Source organism: Dermacentor variabilis, chromosome 11 (assembly GCF_050947875.1).
Source record: "Dermacentor variabilis isolate Ectoservices chromosome 11, ASM5094787v1, whole genome shotgun sequence".
In the NCBI taxonomy this organism is placed as follows: domain Eukaryota; kingdom Metazoa; phylum Arthropoda; class Arachnida; order Ixodida; family Ixodidae; genus Dermacentor; species Dermacentor variabilis.
In genome coordinates, this window is record NC_134578.1 from 105,180,944 (window position 1) to 105,194,873 (window position 13,930).

A 13,930-nucleotide genomic window follows, 5' to 3' on the forward strand; every position below is an offset into this window, starting at 1 on the left:
TGAACAGCCTACGCATGTTTTTCGACAGCCCATCGATGAAATTTGATGCTATATTGTTCACAGAATGCAGGCTTTCTGCAACTGTTAACCCCCCCAAAAAATGCCACGATATAATTATCACGGAATTACGCGGTCCGCTAACCGTGGTGGACATATATCTCTGTACATCAAAAATTGTATTGCTTGTGATGTTGTTAATGTGCAAACTTGTATTACTGCCAGTGTATAGTGTCTAGTGGTAATACCTACGAATGTTGTTATTGCAGCAGCGTCTATGCCGCCATTAGGACATAACTCCGAATTTCTTGAGTTCATGGGAACTTTGCTGCCTAGCCTATACTCAAAGCGTACATCCTTTTTAATAATGGGTGATGTGAACATAAATAAGCTCAGTGGTGATGAATCCAGTGAATATTTTCAAAACATAATTCGTACTTTTGCCTGCGCAAACCTGATTACGTTACCTACTCGTATTACTGGAACTAGCACCACAATTCTTGATATATGTATCGCCAGCCTTCCTTGCGACCAGTACTTAACAGGTGCTCTCCCTAGATATCAGTGATCGTCTCTCGATTTTCACGTTTTTTCCAGTAACTCCCAAAAAGCACAGAAGTAACGACAACCCGAGTTATCGCGACATTGACTCCGCTTGACTCAAGAATTTTTATTCTGATACTGAACTGATAGCCTGGGACAATGTTTACGCCGAAAGTGATACCGATCAGGCCTACCGTATCTTTTTCAACAAAATCATAGCCTGCTATGGAAAACATTTCCTTTTGATACATAACACCCAGCGAAGCAAAATTATACGCAAGGCTTGGATTACAAAGAGCTTGCATAAGAAAATAAAAGTCAAAAACAAAATGTATCATAGATTCGTTCAATCACGTGATACTGTCTTGCTCACAGAATTGAATTAATATCGCAATAAAACGCTGATTTAAAAAAGGCAAAAATCTCCTAGTATCAGTCCCTCTTTGCTAAAATATACAAGTCCAAGAAATTTATGGCAAGAAATCAATAACTTGTCTAATTTTCTGGGCTCAATTAATATTGCATCTTTTGATCAAGGCAAGATGGATAAAGATGCCCTAACAGAAACGAACGAAATTTTTTCCAACGGTGGCGACTACGTGTCTCCGAATAGCCATAGTGATTGTACTAAAGCGCCATTGTTTGCACGTACAAAATTGGCGAATTCAGTTATTCTTTCTCCGGTTAAGGCACAAGAAGTCACAAATTGCATTTCCAGAATTAGAAACCACGTCGCCGTCGGGTTGGATGGCCTAAGCGCTATACCTTATAAGCGTGTGGCGTCTATTATAGCCTTACCGCTGACATTCCTAATTAATCAACTGTTATATAATATAATATTTGGGGTTTTACGTGCCAAAACCACTTTCTGATTATGAGGCACGCCGTAGTGGAGGACTCCGGAAATTTTGACCACCTGGGGTTCTTTAACGTGCACCTAAATCTAAGCACACGGGTGTTTTCGCATTTCGCCCCCATCGAAATGCGGCCGCCGTGGCCGGGATTCGATCCCGCGACCTCGTGCTCAGCAGCCCAACACCATAGCCAATGAGCAACCACGGCGGGTAATTAATCAACTGTTAGAGACTGGTATATTTCCCTGTGACCTTAAGTTAGCACGTGTAACCCCTGTTCACAAAGGTGGAGCCGTCAGTGATATAGCAAACTACCGACCGGTATCTGTTCTGCCCATTTTGTCGAAAGTTTTTGAGATTCTAATTCATGCACGGCTCAAAAACTTTCTTATACATACCGCGCTGTGATTAATTCACAATACGGCTTTCAGTAAGGGAAATCTACTGAAATGGCATTATTACTAATGAAGAACAAGACTCTTAGCAACACTGAAAACAGACTTTTTACTGTGGGTTTGTTCAGTGATTTAAGGAAAGCATTTGATTGTGTAAATCATAATATTCTGCCGTCAAAACTGCATGAATACGGTATACGTGGTGTCGCCCATGATCTCATAAAGAACTATTTTTACAATAGAAAACAGTGTCTCAAAGTCGATGGCTTGTCATCTCCGAATGCTGTGGCAAAACATGGGGTACCTTAGCGGTCGATTCTAGGGCCCTTATTGTTTATACTTTACATCAATTACTTATGTGATGTGCCTAATTCTCCCAAACTGGTCATGTATGCTAATGATACTAATATTTTCTTTTTCACACCAACTTTAGCCGAAATAAACACAACGATAAACAATTACCTAACTAAAGTTGAACAGTGGTTGAACTCAAACAGGTTACCCTAAAATATAAAAAACTAAATGTATTATTTTTAAACGCCTGAACAAAGTGACTTCGAACTCACCCTAAACAATGAAGGAATGGCCCTGCAGCGCGTTGCATCTGAAAAAGTTGCGGGGGGGGGGGAGTGTGTTACGAAGAAACAATATCTTGGAACATGCACCTTAATAAGCTCACGACTGAATTAGGCAACGCAGTTGGTTGCCTCTAGAGACTGAGGGAATTATTTCCAATTAGACTAAAGACTGCAATATGTTATGCTAATTTTTACTCGCGTCTTTCATATTGTAATTTAGTTTGGGGTACTACAACTTACCACCAACTACAACAAACTGGAGCGGTTGCGAATCTTTGGGAATTTTAATGGACACCCAAGCATATTACCCACTGGTCCCCTATTCATTAAACATAAAATTGCCGCAACAAACTTGGTGACATTCAAGTTGCGCGCCCTTTGTATTGGACACAGTGCGCGCCGTACCGTGGTGTTCAGCAACAACAGGCAGCGACCTTCATCGCACGGGCAGCCGGTTGGACCCAGCTCGCATGCGCAACGCGCACGAGGTGTTACGCTAGAAGGAAGAGGAAGACGGTTCGAGGCCAATTTTGAGAACGCGACTGCAAGGCATTTCTTCACAACCCCAGTGAACTTTACTTGTGGGCACAAGTTCGTCCTTAATATATATCGCTGTTTGATTAACATCGTTACATTTCTGGTGGAGGTGCGGGGTATGAGTCGAAGCCCCACGAACGGAAGTCATCGTAATCCCGACAACCAGCGAGTCCATCCCGTGCAACTGACACCTGTACACCAGCGGACCAGCCGCCGTCTTCGAGGTGACTCGCCCGAATTCGGCCCTCTTCTCTTCATGCCAAGAGAAATTCAGACAACGGACGCCGCCACCATGAGTACCCAGGTAACACCTGCAGAGCTAGTCGTAAGCCAACCTCGCAAGCCGGCAACATTCCATGGTGACTCGTTCGAAGATGTGGAAGACTGGTTGGAACTGTTCGAGAGAGTGGCGAGCTTTAATGAATGGAATGAGGGAGAGAAGCTTCGTAACGTATATTTTGCTTTGGAGGACTTTGCAAAAACGTGATATGAAAACCACGAACCGTCTTTGTCCTCTTGGGGAGAATTTCGACGATAACTGCTATCAACGTACGCCAGCCCGGATCGTAAAGAAAACGCGGAAATTGCACTTCAAGCCAGGAACCAGCTCACAAACGAGAACGTGGCGATGTACATAGAGGACATGTCCCGCTTGTTCAAGCGTACTGATCCAACCATGAGTAAAGATAAGAAGCTGCGCCATCTCATGCGTGGTGTAAAGCAGGAACTCTTCGCAGTTCTCGTCTGCAACCCACCACGCACGGTCGCCGAGTTCAGATATGAAGCAACGACCATCGAAAAGACGCTGGAGCAGCGGGCTCGGCAATACAACCGTGAAGCGAGCTGTGCACTTGTCCATGTCTTGCCTGGAGGCGGGCCAATCGACCTTGAAGCCCTGCGGGAGCTCGTCCGGTCAGTGATCAGGGAAGAGCTCAACGAGTGGCAGACACCTCAGGCTCCAACTGCACTATCTATCGTCGACGTTGTCCGGGACGGACTGAGGAAAGTCATACGAGGTCCAGAGCGTTAGCCACAGCCGATGCCGCGCACTCCAACGTACGCCGACGTACTCAGGCAACCCGCGGTACACAGTAGCGGAGCAGTTGCGACTACTGCTCCCTACCCGCCGACTGTTTGGAGTGCACCTCGCCTGCTGGAACCAGCGGCTGCCTATCCGCTGTCAGTACGTAGTGCACCTCGTTTTGTGGAACAAAGGCCCCGAAAGAGTGACGTCTGGCGTGACCACGAGCGCAGGCTTCTGTGTTTTCCCTGCGGAGAAGCGGGTCACCTGTATAGGTTCTGCCCGTACCGTCAAGCTGGATTAAGGGGTTTTCCGTTAATTGCACCATGCCCCCGAAATGCTGAACGGCCAGCAGAGATCGAAGAATACTTGTCCACGCGCCAAAGCCCTATTACTCCTCGCCAACATCAACCCCGGTCACCGTCGCCGATGCGCTACCGATCGCCTAGCCCAAGCGCGTTTTCAAGCTTGCCTAGGCGTCGTTCACCAAGCCCACACAAGGAAAACTGAAGAAAGCGACCTCTGGAGGCCAGGCCGCTGATAACCACAGTTACGAAGATCCTCCAACGCGGTTCCAGTGCGATGACGAGACAATTACAGTAAACAGGTGCAGGAACGAAACGATTACATCAGATTTGCGGTAGACAATAGATGGATGCGAGCTGAATGTCTTAGTCGACACCGGCGCTGATTATTCACTAATAAGCTTCAAGATGGCGAAGCACCTGAAAAACGTTTTGACGCAGTGGACTGGACCACAGATGCGCACTGCAGGCGGTCATCTTATTACGCCCCTTGGCCGATGCAGCGCAAGACTTACGATAAAAGGCTTCACTTACGTTTCTGACTTTATTTTACTGCCAGAATGTTCGCAGAAACTTATATTGGGAATAGATTTTCTACAAGCTAACGGCGCCATAATTAACCTACGTAGGTCCAGTGTGTCTTCCTCGACAAAACAAGCCATACCTATGGAAGCATTGGAGGAGCGACGTCTTGCTGCACTGTGCGTCGTTGATGAGGACGTAACCGTGCTGCCACGCTGCATTATAATGGTTCTTGTGGAGAATGAAACATTTTACGACCGCGAAGGCATAGCGGATGGAAACATAGAGCTCCTTTTCAACAAAGGTATTTGCGTGGCTCGGGGTCTTGTTCACTTAAGCGATGGCCGTGCAAATGTCGCACTTACGAATTCCGGAAATGAATTGCAACACGTCGCACAAGGAACAGGTATTGTCGATTTCCACGAGTTCTGTGTAGCGACCGAATTATGGAGCCTAACGACAACGTCAACTGCCCTGCCAGGAACCTGCAGTGTCGACAAATCAATTACCATCAACGCAAGACTCCCAGAAGCCCAAAAGAAACAGACATATGCCCTGATAAAGAATTTTTCCGACTGCTTCTCCACTTCCTCGAAGGTACGGCGCACGTCTGTTGCAAAGCACAGAATCATAACAGAGGACGCCGCAAGACCGGTATGCCAGCACTCGTATCGAGTTTCACCAAAAGAAAGGGAGATCATCAAAAAGCAAGTCGAGGAGATGATTTCAGATGACGTTATTCAGCCTTCCTGCAGTCCATGGGCGCCTCCCGTAGTGCTCGTTAAGAAAAAAGATAGCACATTTCGATTTTCCGTCGACTACCGTAAATTGAACACCGCAACTAAGCGGGATGTATACCCTCTTCCGCGTATCGGCGATACGTTAGATCTGTCCGATGCGCAAAATTTTTATCCTACCTGGATCTCAAGAGTGGATACTGGCAAATAGAGGTGGATGAGCGGGACCGTGAAATGACAGCATTTGTAACCCCTGAATTTAAAGCACTTCCATTTGGCTTCTGTTCCATGCCCGCAACATCCCAGCGAATGATGGACTCTGTACTCGCAGGATTGAAATGGCAGTCGTGCTTAGTGTATTTGGATGATGTGGTCGTATTTTCCACCACATTTGACCAACATCTAGAGCACCGGCGACTAGTATTTGAAGCTATTCGCGTAGCAGACTTGACAATCGGAAAAATGTCAATTTGGCTTCCATGAACTTCGGTTTCTCGGACACGTCATCAGTGCTGAAGGCGTTCGGCCATATCGCGAAAAGAGAGCAGCTGTTGCGAGGTTCCCGACACCCACAGATATAAAGCCTGTGTGACGTTTCTTGGTTTAATGCGCATACTACAGGAGATTTGTGGAAAACTTTTCAAAGATTGGTGAGCCCCTTACACTACTAACAAGTGAAGATGAACCTTTCATGTGGAAAAGCCAACAACAAGACGCCTTTGACGAGTTAAGGAAACGCCTGAAAGCTTCTCCAATCCTTGCCCATTTTCATGACACAGCCGACACTGAAGTTCATACCGATGCGAGTAACGTCGGCCTCGGTGCCATAGTAGTGCAGTGGCATAATGGCTAGGAGAAAGTAATAGCTTACGCCAGCCGTAAGCTCTCGAAAGCAGAGGCAAACTACTTAGCAACCGAGAGTGTCTCGCAGTCATTTGGGCAATATGTAAATTTCGGCCATACCTCTATGGTAGACCATTCAGAGCAGTCAGTGATCACCATTCACTTTGCTGGCTGGCGAATCTCAAGGATCCATCCGGACGACTAGCCAGATGGAGCCTTAGGCTTCAAGAGTATGACATTACTTTCGTATACCGTTCCGGGAGGAAACACAGCGATGCCGACTGCTTGTCACGCGCACCCGTCGAGACAACTGTGTCAGAAGAGGAGGCTTTCCCGTTCCTTGGCATTGTTGATGGTTCACAAATTGCTCAACAATAACGAGATGACCCGGAATTGCTTCCACTTATGCAGTGCCTGGAGGGACTCGACATTCAACTCCCGCGTATTTTCTCTAGAGGGCTATCCTCGTTCGGTCTGCGAGGAAGTAACCTCTACATAAGAAACTTCGAGAACAGCGAGACAAAGTTTTTACTGGTCGTACCCACATCTATGCGAGAAGAAATTTTGCATGCATGTCACGATGAACCGACATCTGGACACATGGGCGTGAGCCGTACATTCGCCGGGATTCGTCTGAAATACTACTGGCCCAAGTTATTAGCATGAGTACAGCACTATGTCAAGACTTGTCGCGAGTGTCAAAGGCGCAAGACTCCATCCGTAAAACCGGCAGGCCTCCTCCAGCCAATAGAGCCACCAAAAGCCCCATTCCAACAAGTCGGTATGGACCTCCTTGGACTCTTCCTAACATCATATTTAGGTAAAAAGTAGATAGTTGTGGCCACGGACTATCTGACCCGTTACACAGAGACTGATTCCCTGTACAGTACAACGGCTGTCGAAGTTGCAAAATTCTTTGTCCACAATATCGTGCTCAGGCATGGTGCTCCCACAGTTGTTATTACCGATCGTGGAACGGCCTTTACTGCGGACCTAATGAAATGTTTGTTGCAAATGACGCATACTGATCATAGGAGAACAACGGCGTACCACCCTCAGGCAGAAAGCTTAACTGAACGCCTCGAAAGAACACTGACTGCTTTCGATGTATGTCGATGTTGAACATAGGCTGTGTGACGAAATTTTGCCGTACATCACTTTCGCATATACTACGGCCGTTCAAGAAACAACACGAGTGCCCCGTTTGAACTTGTATTCGGCCGAGCGGTTCAGCCACAACTTTGGATGCTATGTTGCCCTTAGATGAAGAAAACAATAACTCATCTGACCTAGATGGTTTCTTCCAAAGAGCCGAGGAGGCACGACAGATGGCAAGGTACCGAATACGCCACCAACAACGCATCGACTCCAGCCGGTACAACCAGCGCCGTAGTGAAGCTCATTACCAGCCCGGTGACAAGGTGTGGGTATGGGCCCCAGTGCGACGCCGTGGACTGTCTGAAAAGCTTCCGTGCCGATACTTCGGCCCTTACGAAATGCTTCGTCGTATAAGCGACGTGAGTTACGAAGTGAAATCCGCTAGACACGAGAGCCCAAGAAGGCGCAACTCCACGGAAGTTGTGCATGTTGTCCGTATGAAACCCTACGAGGAGCGGTCATGAACAAAAAAAGTGAGAGCAGACAGGAACCCCTACTTCCTCTCACGCATCGGGCCGATGCGGTAAGGAGGGGGACAATGCCGCGACAAACTTGGGGTCATTCAAGTTGCGCGCCCTTTGTATTGGACACAGTGCACGCCGTACCGTGGTGTTGAGCAACAACAGGCAGCGATCTTCATGGCACGGGCAGCCGGTTGGACCCGGCTAGCATGCGCCACGCGCACGAGGTGTTACGCGAGAAGGAAGAAGAAGACGGTTCGAGGCCAATTTTGAGAACGTGACTGCCAGGCATTTCTTCACGACCGCAGTGACCTTAACTTGTGGGCACAAGTTCGCCCTTAATAAATATCGCGCTTTTATTAGCATCGTTACAATATGTTTAAAGCATCTAATTTATATGATTATAAAATATCTTTTTTATGTGCGAAAATAAACTTCCAAACAATACAGAACATTCCCCTTATGACTACAGCGTACGTAACAGGCTAATACCAGTGCCGCGTACATGTATGAATTACGGTAGACATAGGCTAGATTACTGCAAACCAACACTATATAACCTCTTAAAAGCTCACATTAATTTCAGTGCCCCACTCGGCACGTTTAAATCGGCGGTGCGTGATTACCTGATGAAGCAATGGACTTTTTCTCTTTTCTCCTGGTTGCTACATTTCCTGCAGTGTTTATGCATTCTGTGATTGTGTTCCCCATGTATGCTGTATCTTTATCAAGCCAGTTCATTTCTTCTTCATAACGACTGTATTTATTTACAATGTATGTATGCCAAGAACTGATTTCTGGAAATTCAGCGCTGGGAAACGCTCTGACAAAACATACCGTAAAATTGCTAGCGTTCTAGAACGGTCGTGCTCCAGCACGCCGTGTCTTGTGCTTCAACAAGTTTTCTTGGTGAATAAAAGTACGTGTTCCTCTACATTGTCCACGATGGTCGCTGAGGGTGAGGGGACGCGTTCTTCACTGAAAGCAGCAGCGCCCGTTCTGTTATAATACGCAAGCTATTGTTTGAAAAGGTAGACAAATGTTATCTGTGCGGGTAATTTCTGATGCTTTTAGTTGTTTGTTTTTTTTGCACTGTCAAGAGCAGTTGCCAGCGCCGATAAAGCTGCCAACCACCCCTTCCAAGTCATACCTATCAAAAAAGTGTCTGACAGAACAAGGCAAGTATTCGAAAGGCCGTTCCGACAAAAGTGAAGAACAAGTCAAAGATGGCCGCAGCTGAAGCTCTCCGCGTGCCAACCTCCAGGAATGCGCATTCTCCACGGTTCCTCAACGCCGTCACCAGAAACGATGCACTCGGGGGCTCCTGGAAGTGGCGCCACTTCGCCGCCTCCACCATTACCGCTGCGGTGGTCGCCTTCGCCGCAACGCTGACATTGATCAGCCTCTACCACGGCAGTTGGCGGCGCATACGGGGTAAAGCCATCGACGAAAGCGAACAGCCATTTTGTTGCCCGAGAGAAGCGCAACAGACAATGCGGTAGGTCAATACAAGCGTGGATCCGTGCTACGATTTCTCCGAGTACGTTTGCTCCAACGTCACCAAATTTGGCAGCTGGCCGGACACCAGCACGCGAAGTGAGCTCGAACGGATCGTGGTTACCGGACATATGCCACCCGGCATTGAACGCAGCCCAGCGGTATATTTTCTCATTGCGTACTTCAGGTCTTGCTTTTAACACCGTGGTGAGTCCCCGCCGAGATTTCGTCTCCGACTTAGCGGAGACCCTGGTTAGGAAGGAAAAGAGCACACCAAAGAGCATGGACAGAAAGAAAGCTTTCGTTTACGCAGCGACATTAACATCAAAGTATCAGATCTACACAGGATTTTACGTGTCATACGACGCCGTCGCTGGAACGCTTTTCATCGGCTACAAAGCAATTTGCACTGTTAACCACATTATCAGGGCTATACTAGAGACTTCTATAAGAGCGCTCAATGTTAGTCTAAACGTAAGCACGAACATCGAAAGTACACTGGAATTCACAGCCACCATATGCAGCCAGAATTATACCGCCCGATATTAAAGTCCTAGATTACACCGCGGCCAATCGCAGCGACTTCAATCACGATGTATGGAGCATTGAAGACCTAGAAGCCGGACTGGGCGCCATCGCTTACGCGCTAAGCGAGGCTCAGTTGTTCACAGTTTATCACGTGGACCGGATTAGAATAATGCCTCACATCATCTCCACTCAAGAGGACAGTGCCATCGAAGAAGGCGTCATAGCCGCCTACTCCATTCGGCACAGCTTCATGAGCATCAATGATGAATTTTACGCTCTAAACAATTCGATACCGCAATTTGTCTTCAAGACCTGCAACTGAAGCCTCCTTGAAGCCTGCTCCTTTGAAGTAGACACACTGACGAGTGCCGAAAAAGAGACCCGTGCTCTCGCTATCTTAACCGCCGTACTAAGCGCCGTGAGAGCAGAGTGCCATGCGAGTGGCCTCTTTCAGCCCAAAGACAACGTCGAACATCTCGACAGCTTCTTCCAAAGTCTGATCCTGTACACTCCTGCCGAAGTGCATCCCAATAGCACCATGATTCCTAAGTCATCGCTAGATTTCTTCGAGAACCTGCTACGAGGCCGCGAGCACCACTTCCTGGCTGAGAAGAAGCGCAGTTTCTTCTTAGGCAAAGGGGACATACTTCACTACGAGTACATAAGCTTCATTGCCCGCAGCCGAGTCTATCTGCCCCCCTCCCTCTACAGTTCTATCCGCATGGGTCCAGACAACGTACACCTACTAAACATGGCGGCACTCGGCCGGACGACTGCAGAGGCGCTGTGGTTCGTGGTGTTGTATGGCATTTCGTGGACTTTGGGGACCATAACCAAAATGTTGCGGCTAAAGGAGTGTTATGACGCCTTCTACAGCGTCAACGCTGAAAAGAGCAGCCACGCGGACATTACTTTCATCACTGCGCTGGGCCTCTCATCCGTCTTAAAGGCATTCAAAATGCATGGTTGGTATAGCGTAAAGCCGGCATGAAGCTTGCTGCGCCTGTCACACGGGCAGCTCTTTTATATTTTGGCAGCCTATGCGCGTTGCCCAAAGAGTTTATCACGCGAAGAAGTCTATTACATCAACGGTCCGTTAATGTATATCAAGGACTTTGCTAAAGCCTTCTCCTGCCCATCTGATACGCCGATGGCACAGCATCGTCAGTGTGATCTTGCCGAACAGGAAAATTGAGAAGGTTTGCTCAATAGTTGCATGGCTGTTCAGCACACAAGAAAATGATCCAGTCGGTTCGTTTGTGCACGCTGACTTCCTTTCTATTTTTTTAGCCATGTGACGTCACATCGCCTATTCATTTATCTGTAATGAATAATGTGCATTTGGCTCCTCTAATAAGATAACACTTCGTAGCCGCTCATCGTTGCTTGTTTTATTCTCGTAGTGCATTCACAAGTTCGCACTTGCTCATGGTGGCAATGTTGTTTATACGTCTCTATCATTCCTTTTACGTGAAGATAGCGTCTGAGTTACTCAGTGGTGGGGTGTACTTTGCAGAACGCTAAATATATTTATAAGAAAACTATAAATTAAATGCATCATAAGCGTAGTTTGTTGGGGCAAATGGCGCATCGTGTGTGTCGTTGGGCGTGAATACGGGCGGGAAGAAATGGAGTAGACAGGACAGACGCTCTCTCACAACTGAAGTTTAATTAAAGGGTTTCCAAAGAGCGGCGGGCCGCACATGCGCAGTCAGAAGGCTGATACAATGCTCGCGCATGATCGCGTGAGAAAATTATAAAAAATGCTAACGCCCGAGAAGATAACCCCTTTCTTTATTGCCAGGGCAACTGAACGGACACTGACATACGTGGCAGACTGTCTTTATATCTGGCCAGCCTCAATAATTTCGCTCCCCAGTTTGTCATTAGACGTGTTTAAAATTGATGCATTTCTAAATAGCAGAGTGCAGCCGCAATTTTTGATGTGTGCAGGTTGGTGCATACTATCCGCAACAGCCTTTAAAGACGCTGAGTTCTTCCTGAGGAAGTCGTTTACAGAGCGACTCGTTTGGCCGATGTGAACTTTACCGCAGCAGAGCAAAATTTAGTAAACGACCTCAGTGGTGCAAGTCACAAGGGGTTTGCATGTATCATCTCACGTGCATTTCTTGCCGGTCTCTTTTTGGTCCAGTCACGTATAAAAGAGCAGAGGTTAACGAGCTTACAGGGGGCTGTGAAAACTACGCCCACCTCATGCTTGCGTTCTACTTTCTTCAGGCTGTGTGAAATTCCATGTATGTATGGCATGACAACAACCTTTTTTGGTTACCGTGTTTGCTGTGCGGTTGCTGTGGGTGCCATTTCAAGCTTCCTTAAAAGCGACCCTTCCACGGCCATCAAGAGGCACGAGGGCAAACCCGAGCTTTCGAAACGTGACACCTTCAAACTGAAGCTGTGCTCGACTTTGTGCATACGAGACTTCCTCAAAGCCGAATTCAGGCACGACAAAGCAATCATTCGTTTCAGGAGCCTTATGCGTTGGGAGTTGGTTCAGCGTAAAGCCGCCGTGGAGCTTGCTGAGCCTGTCGCACGGGTAGCTCTGCTATATTTTGGAAACCTATGTGCGTTTCCCGAAGGGTTCATCGCGCGAATAAGCCTATTACATCAACGGGCCGTTATGGTGTGTCAATGACTTTGCGGAAGCTTTTTTCCTGCCAATATCATGCACCAATGGCACAGCATTGTCAGTGTGCTTCTGCCGAACATGAAAATTGAGAACATTTCGTTCTCAATTCTTTGTCATCACTACAGCTTCATCATCACTCTTTTCGCGCCGTCGCCGTCACACTTTTTACACCAGCCCAGTGGACCAAGTTATCTAAAAGGTTCTAGTACTAGGTGTTTGCTCGGGGTTGTGATGCCGGCGCATTTCGATTCGTTTGTGCAAGCTGACTTCCTTTGTATATTTTTGGGCATGTGGCGTCAGATAGCCTATTCATTTACCTCTCATGGTCGTGTCATTTGAAATGCAAAGTGACGTCTAAAAACTGCAACACGCCATTGGCGGGAGGATCAAGGGTAAAATACAATGAATATGAAAAATTATTGAATATATAATGCACTGTTAGCTGCGTTTGCTCACTCAGTACGCTTAAAAAAACAAGAAAGTCGTCAACGTAGCCTTAACAACTTTTCCTATGAAGTAAACTTTCTTCATAGAAAGTTTCGCGGAATAAACTTTCTTGATGCAAGTATCTTTCTAGTGTGTAGTGGAGCTGTCAGTCAGTCAGTCAAGAACTTCAGTGAGGTCCTGAGGAGTTTTAAGCCGTTAGAGATCCCATGCGGGGAGCTCCTCGGGCCGAAACCGTAGGCGACGCCCAAGTCGGGACGGGAACGTGGTGACGCTCCGCCAGTTCTTGGGCCCTCTGGACGGCCTTGAGCTGGAGTTTGAGGTCCGGGCTTTTGAGGGCTTCTTCCCATTCGGGCTCACTAGAGAGAGGGCCCTTTTGTAACGCGGTACATTGCCATAGCATGTGCGAGAGTGAGCAATAGAGTTCTTGGCAGTCTGGGCAATTTGCCGGGATGTCTGAGTTATAGTGACTCAGTAGGCCTCGTGAAGGATACGAGTCCGTTTGTAGCATTCGAAACGCGGCCGCCTGCGCGCGTTCGAGTTTGGAGTGCGGGAGCGGATATTTCATTCTGCCTTTTCGATAGTATGAGGTGATTTCGTGATAAGTGAGTAGCGGGTCATTAAACTGAATGTCCAGCCCCTCGGAGGCCGTAGGACCGTCGCGGCGGGCAAGTTCTCGCGCACGGTCGTGGGCCGTTTCATTGAGGTTTGGTTTCCGCGGGTGAATGTCTTTTCCCATGTGAGCGGGGAACCAGGAGAGGCGTCATTTGCTCTCCTTTGAGCTCGCTAGTAGTATGTGCGCCACTTCTTCACATACGTTGCCGCTTTCGTAGGCCCGAATTGCGGCACGCGAGTCCGTGAGG